Below are 10000 nucleotides of genomic sequence, written 5' to 3'. Positions count from 1 at the left end.
AATCTTGTCAAGAGGAGTGGTGAAAAATTCAAGCAGAAGCTTGTGGATGGCTACCAAAAGCGCCTTATTGCAGTGAAACTTGCCAAGGGACATGTAAGCAAATATTAACATTGCTGTATGTCAGGGGTGTCCAAAGTGCGGCCCGGGGGCCATTTGCGGCCCGCAGATCATTTTTTAAAGGCCCCACGGCACATTTTAAAAATACTATTGAAAAAAATTAAAAACATAAAAAGTGGTATAAAAGAGAAAACAGGTGAAATGTAACAAGAAAATGTTGCAATGTTTACTCTAATAACACAAAGCTGCCATGCAGGCTTTTTCTTTCTTTAAAAAATAATAATGAATCAAAATCAATGTCATTATGAATTATTGACCTATTAAAGGCTCCAATTATGTCACATTAAATATTTCACTTTGAGATATTTTTTGGGGAAAATGTTGCATATTTTGTGTTTGCCATACAAAAAACTGAGCTGTTTTTTTTAAAAAGGGCCTAAAACGAACAACAAAAAAACATAAACAACAATAAAATGTATAATTGACGGATAGATCTGAAGTTGATCTCGAGATTATGGTGTTCAAAGTAAACAGTAAAAAAAATTATAATTTATTTTTTAACACTTTAATGAGTAATTTTAGTGTGATTTGTTTTTAAGTGTCAGTGCTTAAAAAATAATAATGAATCAAAATCAATGGTGTTATGAGTTATTGACCTTTTTAAGGCTCCAATTATTATATAATCTCAAATATTCCACTTAAAAATTTTATTGGGTGAAAATATTGCATATTTTGTATTTTTTTCATTAAAAAAATGGGTTTTCTTTGACAAAAAGAGCATACAACTTTAATCTTTAAAAGCGTTATATTGACAGATGGACCTAATGTTGATCTAGATATTTAAAACTTGAATAATAATAAAAATAATAATACTGAATAATGACACATTTTTTATATTTTTTTGACAAAAACCCTGTGGGGTCCCCGGGATCAAGCCTGAGTGGAGGCCTAAATGTATATTTTTTATACATATATAGTATTGGTTTTTTAAATAAAAAATATCACAATGGCCCCTACTTGCTTTGATTTTTCAGTGTGCGGCCCTCATCGGAAAAAGTTTGGACACCCCTGCCGTATGTATACTTTTGACCCAGCAGATTTGGTCCCATTTTCAGTAGACCCATAATAAATTCATAAAAGAACCAAACTCCATGAATGTTTTTGTGACCAACAAGTATGTGCTCTAATCATCTCTGTCACAAAAAAATAAGAGTTGTAAAAATTATTGGAAACTCAAGACAACCATGACATTATGTTCTTTACAAGTGTATGTAACTGTGTTTCCCACACATTCATTTATTTGTGGCGGCCCGCCACGAAATAATTACGTCCGCCACAAATTTTAAAAAAAATAAAAAACACTTTTAAATTTTTTTTTTGTCCTTTCCAGCTTCTCAGGCAAATCTTATAGTTAAAGTTAAAGTACCAATGATTGTCACACACACACTAGGTGTGGTGAAATTTGTCCTCTGCATTTGACCCATCCCCTTGATCACCCCCTGGGAGGTGAGGGGCACAGTGGGCAGCAGCGTAGCCGCGCCCGGGAATCATTTTTGGTGATTTAACCCCCAATTCCAACCCTTGATGCTGAGTGCCAAGCAGGGAGGTAATGGGTCCCATTTTTTATAGTCTTTGGTATGACCCGGCCGGGGTTTGAACTCACAACCTACCGATCTCAGGGCGGACACTCTATAGTTGATGTAGATGCCCATATAGGCTGTTCAGATTTACTTTACAAAAGAGAAGTGTAGGATACTTCTCTTGTTGCCTTATTTGTATTTGACCATTACTGTTTTCTGTTTATTTGTTACTGACTGTGGCAGGACACCTCTGCCTCTGTTTCACTTTATGTTGCTGGTAAATAATATGGTTGAAGTAGTAGGCTAAAGTTAAATTATTTAGTATGCAATAATTAAAGGGGCAGAGCTTTAAGAGACATTTTAGCTTTTATATTTTATAAGATATATTTTTTGTAAGAACCACAATTAATAAATATATTTCAGTGAATAACTTATTGTTCAAATCTGTATATAAATATGTAAATAGAGTGTTGTAATTATATTGTAAAATGGATGGGTGGATGGACGTTTAAAACAAAACTGTTATTATTAATTAGTAAGTATACATTTTTTGAGCCTTTTTAGAGAAAATCATATCATTGTAGTAAATTATGCAAATTACTTGATGTCATGGTGACCACGCCCATAGCCACGCCCCCACCAACACAGGTATCTTGGCAGTTTATGGGAAACACTGGGTAAACTTTTGACCATGACTGTATCTGATATATCACTAAGCTTTAGAACTCCGTTTCTAAAAATCTCCTTCCACGTCTGTCTCTGACACCCGCATTTCAGGCTGGCCACTCTGGAAACACTCCCCACCCACACTGCTTGGTGCCTCGTCTGAGCTGCTGTGACTTAGGTTACCATAGTAACTAATTAGATTACCATAGTAACTAGTATATCATGCAAAAGCGCAGATTCCAACCATTGAAATACTTTGTATAGTCTTTGGTATGACTCGGCCGGTGCTCTCACCCGTCTTAAACCCAAAACTGATGTTTTGAAAAAGACTGTAATGTATAGCGCAATCACTTACTGGAATCGACTTGTAAGTGGTATCAATCACCAGCATAGTGGGTTTTAAAAATAGACTAAGAGGAGAAGTATTGCGGAAACAGATTATTCTAGATCAGGGGTCACCAACCTTTTTGAAACCAAGAGCTACTTCTTGGGTACTGATTAATGCAAAGGGCTACCAGTTTGATACACACTTAAATAAATTGCCAGAAATAGCCAATTTGCTCAATTTACCTTTAACTCTATGTTATTATTAATAATTAATGATATTTACACTTAATTGAACGGTTTAAAAGAGGAGAAAACACAAAAAAATGACAATTAAATTTTGAAACATAGTTTATCTTCAATTTTGAATCTTTAAAATTCAAAATTCAACTGAAAAAAAGAAGAGAAAAACTAGCTAATTCGAATCTTTTTGAAAAAATAAAAAAAATAATTAATGGAACATCATTAGTAATTTTTCCTGATTAAGATTAATTTTAGAATTGTGATGACATGTTTTAAATAGGTTAAAATCCAATCTGCAATTTGTTAGAATATATAACAAATTGGACCAAGCTATATTTCTAACAAAGACAAATCATTATTTCTTCTACATTTTCCAGAACAACATTTTTTAAAAGAAATTCAAAAGACTTTGAAATAAGATTTAAATTTGATTCTAAAGATTTTGTAGATTTGCCAAAATAATTTTTTTGAATTTTAATCATAATAAGTTTGAAGAAATATTCCACAAATATTCTTCATCGAAAAAACAGAAGCTAAAATGAAGAATTAAATTAAAATGTATTTATTATTCTTTACAATAAAAAAAATAAATTTACTTGAACATTGATTTAAATTGTCAGGAATGAAGAGGAAGGAATTTAAAAAGTAAAAAGGTATATGTGTTTAAAAATCCTAAAATCATTTTTAAGGTTGTATTTTTTCTCTAAAATTGTCTTTCTGAAAGTTATAAGAAGCAAAGTAAAAAAAATAATGAATTTATTTAAACAAGTGAAGACCAAGTCTTTAAAATATTTTCTTGGATTTTCAAATTCTATTTGAGTTTTGTCTCTCAGAATTAAAAATGTCGGGCAAAGCGAGACCAGCTTGCTAGTAAATAAATACAATTTAAAAAATAGAGGCAGCTCACTGGTAAGTGCTGCTATTTCAGCTATGTTTAGAACAGGCCAGCAGGCTACTCATCTGGTCCTTACGGGCGACCTGGTGCCCGCGGGCACCGCGTTGGTGACCCCTGTTCTAGATTGTACCTAATGTCATGACTGGTTTTATTGATTATTGACTATTTTATTGATTATGAGACAAGCAATACAAAATGTATGGATGGTACTTTTTCGTCACTTATTGTTTGTCTTTGATACACTAATGTGTATATTTTAGGCCATTGGTTCTTTGTTTTATTTTTGCAAAAATATATATATATATATATATACCGTATTTCTTTGATTTGCCGCCGGGAATATAGTATTCGCCTGCCTAGAATTACAGCCGGGTCAAACTCGTTTCGCAAAATAATTAGCGCATGCTTGGCACTTCCGCCGGGTCAAACTCGTTTCGCAAAATAACTAGCATATGCCTAGAAATTCCGCCGGGTCAAACTCGTCACGTCACGAGTGACACTTCCCCTGTCATCATTTTCAAAATGGAGGAAGCTGATTTTAGTCATTTGAAATCGCATAAAGGGAAGAAAATTATCAATATTGTGTTATTATATACCGGTAATGGCAATTCTTATTATTAATATTGTTAGTTTGTAGTGGTGGACAGCTTACTTTTTGTTGTTGGAGTTGCGTCTTTCAAAGCGCTTTGTTTTGAAAAACCGGTATGCCTCGTTTCACCGCCGGGTCAAACTCTTCACGTCACGAGTGACACTTCACCTTTCAAGGCATAATTTTCCAAAATGTGGGAGGCTAATTTCAATAATTTAAATCGCATAAAGGGAAGAAGATACAGAGCTATTCAGTAGGATTTAAGGTCCAAGCTATTGGATATGCTAAAAAGAACAGTAAGCAGCTATGTTTTATTAATATACCGTAGCTGCGTGTGTCAAATATGAGTCATTAAATGACTCCCGCCTCCTGGTGGTAGAGGGCGCTAGTGATCCTTCTTGCGACTACGGGTACTGCAGAAGACCGGTGCTGCAGAAGAAGACAACAAGCAGCAACAAGGAAGAGATCGTTTGCTTGCACTTTTAACATGGAGGATTACATGGACTCATTTATAAGTAAAGGTAAGACCATAATAACGTTTTTTTTTATTAAATGTGCTTTTCATGATAAGGTAAGCGCCCGAGTGAGAAGAGGTTTTAAATTAATTAGGGCATGCTTGCCTATCCCGCATGCCTTTGGTAAGCGCAGGAGTGAGAAGAGGTTTTAAATTAATTAGCGCCCGGGCGGCTATTCAAGGAAATACGGTATATATATTTTTATATTGCTCTTTTTATCTTTGGTATGAACATTATTATGTAAAGTCGATTAAAATTGGGGTTTTTTTTTGGTTCTTTGTTGTTGCTATTTTTGTATTACAGTATTTTATTATTTGATCATGTTGTACTGCATTGTAATCTTTTGTTTTGTGAGTGTGTGATGTTTTTTGCCTGGAGCCCAGGAAGAATAGTCTCCACTGCGGTGTAGACTAATGGGGATCCTTAATAAATGTAACTAAACTAAACCACGCACAGCCCAAAGAAGAGCTCGCCGCATGTTTGGGAGACCTATTGGAGGCTAAAAAGTGAATGAAGAAGAACTTAAGTGACAGTGTCCTTCCTCAGTCTAGCGATGTGTGAATACATATTACTCGGCCTCCTTATTCCCCACTAATAGCTCCTTCTTTTTGTACAATATAAATAATTAATGGCAGTGTGTTAGTAACCACATAAAAGGGTCCTGCCTACAGACCCACCTGGACGTTACTCTTCGCCTTGACGGGATTTGGCGAGGTAAATATCTCCATGTTCAGGGCCAGTGGATATGTTTTAAAACATATGGCAGATGTGAACAAGAGCATGTATTGTCTTTGCGTGATGATGTAAATGAGGTGTGGTTGTATTTAGAGATGTCCGATAATTGCTTTTTTGCCGATATTCCGATATTGTCCAACTCTAAATTACCGATTCCGATATCAACCGATACCGATATGTACAGTCGTGGAATTAACACATTATTATGCCTAATTTTGTTGTGATGCCCTGCTGGATGCATTAAACAATGTAACAAGGTTTTCCAAAATAAATCAACTCAAGTTATGGAAAAAAATGCCAACATGGCACTGCCATATTTATTATTGAAGTCACAAAGTGCTTTTTTTTTTTTAAAAAACAGCAGCTTGGAATTTGTGACATGAGAGTATGAGGAGGTTCAGGTGAGCGGGGTTGGGGGGTTAGGGGGTAACGGGGGGTGTATATTGTAGCGTCCCGGAAGAGTTAGTGCTGCAAGGGGTTCTGGGTATTTGTTCTGTTGTGTTTATGTTGTGGATGTTCTCCCGAAATGTGTTTGTCATTCTTGTTTGGTGTGGGTTCACAGTGTGGCGCATATTTGTAACAGTGTTAAAGTTGTTTATACGGCCACCCTCAGTGTGACCTGTATGGCTGTTGACCAAGTATGCGTTGCATTCACTTGTGTGTGAAAAGCCGTAGGTATTCAGTGTTTCCCATAAACTGCCAAGATACCTGTGGCGGTGGGGGCGTGGCTATGGGCATGGTCACCATGACATCATCGAGTAATTTGCATAATTTACTACAATGATATGATTTTCTCTAAAAAGGCTCAAAAAATGTCTACTTACTAATTAATAATAACAGTTTTGTTTTAAACGTTCATCAATCCATCCATCCATCCATCCATTTTACAATATAATTACAACACTTTATGTACATATTTATATACAGATTTGAACAATAAGTTATTCACTGAAATATATTTATTAATTGTGGTTCTTACAAAAAATATATCTTATAAAAATATAAAAGCTAAAATGTCTCTTAAAGCTCCGCCCCTTTAATTAGTGCATACTAAATAATTTAACTTTAGCCTACTACTACAACCATATTATTTACCAGCAACATAAAGTGAAACAGAGGCAGAGGTGTCCTGCCGCCGTCAGTAACAAATAAACAGAAAACAGTAGTGGTGGTAGATAGACACAAAGCTTCATCAAACATCTGATCCACTGAACAAAGAGCTCCAAAAATCTTGATCCTACACTTCTCTTTTGTAAAGTAAATCTGAACAGCCGATATGGGCATCTACATCAACTGTATGATTTGCCTGAGAAGCTGGACAGGACCAAAAAAATAAATAAATAAAAAATAAATAATTTTTTTTAAATTTTTTGTGGCGGCCTTAATTCTTTTGTGGCGGGCCGGCACAAATAAATGAATGTGTGGGAAACACTGGTATTATGTGATTGGGCCGGCACGCAAATGCAGTTCCTTTAAGGTTTAATGGCGCTCTGTACTTCTCCCTACGTCCGTGATTTTATTGTCATCATTTTATTGCATGATTTTTGTATCCCTTTTATTTAGGTAGCCAGGGACTGCAGATGGAAATGAGCTATAATCTGGTACAGAACATATCTCTCTTTGAACTTAATGTTTCTGTGCATTGTCCCTTCAAATAAAGACTAAACTAAACTAAAAGGAGACCTATAGTGACTTTCTGCTTTTTTTCTGACTTAGAAATGGTGTTACAATGTTGGATACTCATGTTTAACAATGCCAAAGCTTCAAATCATCAGGTTCATGCATTTTTGGCGTGAGCTTGCACAGTTTTGGATGCCGGTGTTCACAGTGTCGTTGTGATGTCAGAGCGAGGTGGACTTGCCAAAGACTATAAAAATGGGACCCATTACCTCCCTGCTTGGCACTCAGCATCAAGGGTTGGAATTGGGGGTTAAATCATAAAAAGGATTCCCGGGCGTGGCACCGCTGCTGCCCATGGCTCCCCTCACCTCCCAGGAGGTGAACAAGGGGATGGGTCAAATGCAGAGAATAATTTCGCCACACCTAGTGTGTGTGTGACAATCATTAGTACTTTAAAGGCCAACTGAAATGAATTTTTTTTATTTAAACGGGGATAGCAGATCCATTCTATGTGTCATACTTGATCCTTTCGCGATATTGCCATATTTTTGCTGAAAGGATTTAGTAGAGAACATCGACAATAAAGTTCGCAACTTTTGGTCGCTGATAAAAAAAGCCTTGCCTGTACTGGAAGTAGCGTGACGTCGCAGGTTGAAAGGTACCTTACATTTCCCCATTGTTTACACCAGCAGCTAGAGCGATTCGGACCGAGAAAGCGACGATTACCCCATTAATTTGAGCGAGGATGAAAAATGTGTGGATGAGGAACGTGAGAGTGAAGGACTAGAGTGCAGTGCAGGACGTATCTTTTTTCGCTCTGACCGTAACTTAGGTACAAGGGCTCATTGGATTCCACACTTTCTCCTTTTTCTATTGTGGATCACAGATTTGTATTTTAAACCACCTCGGATACTATATCCTCTTGAAAATGAGAGTCGAGAACGTGAAATGGACATTCACAGTGACTTTTATCTCCACGACAATACATCGGCGAAGCACTTTAGCTTCTAACGTGATAGCATCGTGCTTAACTGCAGATAGAAACAAAATAAATAAGCCCCTGACTGGAAGGATAGACAGCAGATCAACAATACTACTATCAGGAGACACCGAACCAAACTCTGGACCTGTAACTACACGGTTAATGCTGTGCCACCTGTCGAAGCCTAGCAATGCTGTTGCTAACGACGCCATTGAAGCTAACTTAGCTACGGGACCTCGTCAGAGCTATGATAAAAACTTTAGCTATCCACCTACGCCAGCCCTCATCTGCTCATCAACACCCGCTGGAACGCAGGTGAGCACGGGTGTTGATGAGCAGATGAGGGCTGGCCCGATCATCAATGCGGTCGGCGGCTAGCGTCGGATAGCGCGTCTGCTATCCAACTCAAAGTCCTCCTGGTTGTGTTGCTGCAGCCAGCCGCTAATACACCGATCCCACCTACAACCTTTCTTCTTTGCAGTCTTCATTGTTTATTAAACAAATTGCAAAAGATTCACCAACACAGATGTCCAGAATACTGTAGAATTTTGCGATGAAAACAGAGCTGTTTGTATTGAGATACAATGTGTCCGAACACTTCCGTTTCAACCATTGACGTCACGCGCATACGTCATCATACATAGACGTTTTCAACCGGAAGTTTCCCGGGAAATTTAAAATTGCACTTTATAAGTTAACCCGGCCGTATTGGCATGTGTTGCAATGTTAAGATTTCATCATTGATATATAAACTATCAGACTGCGTGGTCGGTAGTAGTGGGTTTCAGTAGGCCTTTAACTTTAACTTTACTTTTACTTTAACTATGGAATCGCTAAAAACTACCCGTAGAACGAAGACGCTGTCAGAGCGGAAGCACTTAAATAAGACCGCCCATAAAATGGTGCAACCTGAAGAAAGCAGCTTGAAGATGGTCTGTAAAACATAATCTATGCAACATTTTGACCAAATAACCACCATTACATGTTATGTAGACCACAAGGAAGTGTTTTAAATGTAGAAAAAAATCTTAATATGACCTCTTTAATTCGCCTTATAACCCGGTGCGCCTTGTGTATGAAAATAGACCCGTTCATCGACAGTTCACCTTATAATTTGGTGCGTTTTATGGTCCGTAAAAATTACGGTACGGTTTTGGAATTTTGTCTGACTAGATAACTGAAAAGTAGGTATGTCCGATAATGGCTTTTTTGCCGATATCTGATATTGCGATATTGTCCAACTGTTAATTACCGATACCGATATATACAGTCGGGGAATTAACACATTATTATGCCTAATTTGGACAACCGGGTATGGTGAAGATAAGGTCCTTTTAAAAAAAAAATTAATAAAATAAGATAAATAAATTAAAAACATTTTCTTGAATAAAAAAATAAAGTAAAACAATATAAAAACAGTTACATAGAAACTAGTAATTAATGAAAATGAGTAAAATTAACTGTTAAAGGTTAGTACTATTAGTGGACCAGCAGCACGCACAATCATGTGTGCTTACGGACTGTATCCCTTGCAGACTGTATTGATATATATTGATATATAATGTAGGAACCAGAAATATTAATAACAGAAAGAAACAACCCTTTTGTGTGAATGGGGGAGGGAGTTTTTTTGGGTTGGTGCACTAATTGTAAGTGTATCTTGTGTTTTTTATGTTGATTTAATTTTAAAAAAAAAAATTAAAAAATAAAAATAAAAAGATACCGATAATAAAAAAAACGATACCGATAATTTCCGATATTACATTTTAAAGCATATTATCGGACATCTCTACT

At 36.4% G+C, this 10000-nt stretch overlaps 1 protein-coding gene across 4 annotated transcripts in view; it reads right to left on the bottom strand.

Moving 5' to 3' along the window:
• The window catches only part of cpdp (CPD photolyase), a 57048-nt gene that overhangs the window by 18916 nt on the left and 28132 nt on the right, over positions 1-10000 (bottom strand). The gene's annotated exons all lie outside the window — the stretch shown is intronic.

The sequence above is a fragment of the Entelurus aequoreus genome, linkage group LG14 (assembly GCF_033978785.1).
Source record: "Entelurus aequoreus isolate RoL-2023_Sb linkage group LG14, RoL_Eaeq_v1.1, whole genome shotgun sequence".
Taxonomy (NCBI): domain Eukaryota; kingdom Metazoa; phylum Chordata; class Actinopteri; order Syngnathiformes; family Syngnathidae; genus Entelurus; species Entelurus aequoreus.
Note: the sequence above shows the minus strand (reverse complement) of the source record. Positions and strands in the feature narration are given on the sequence as shown.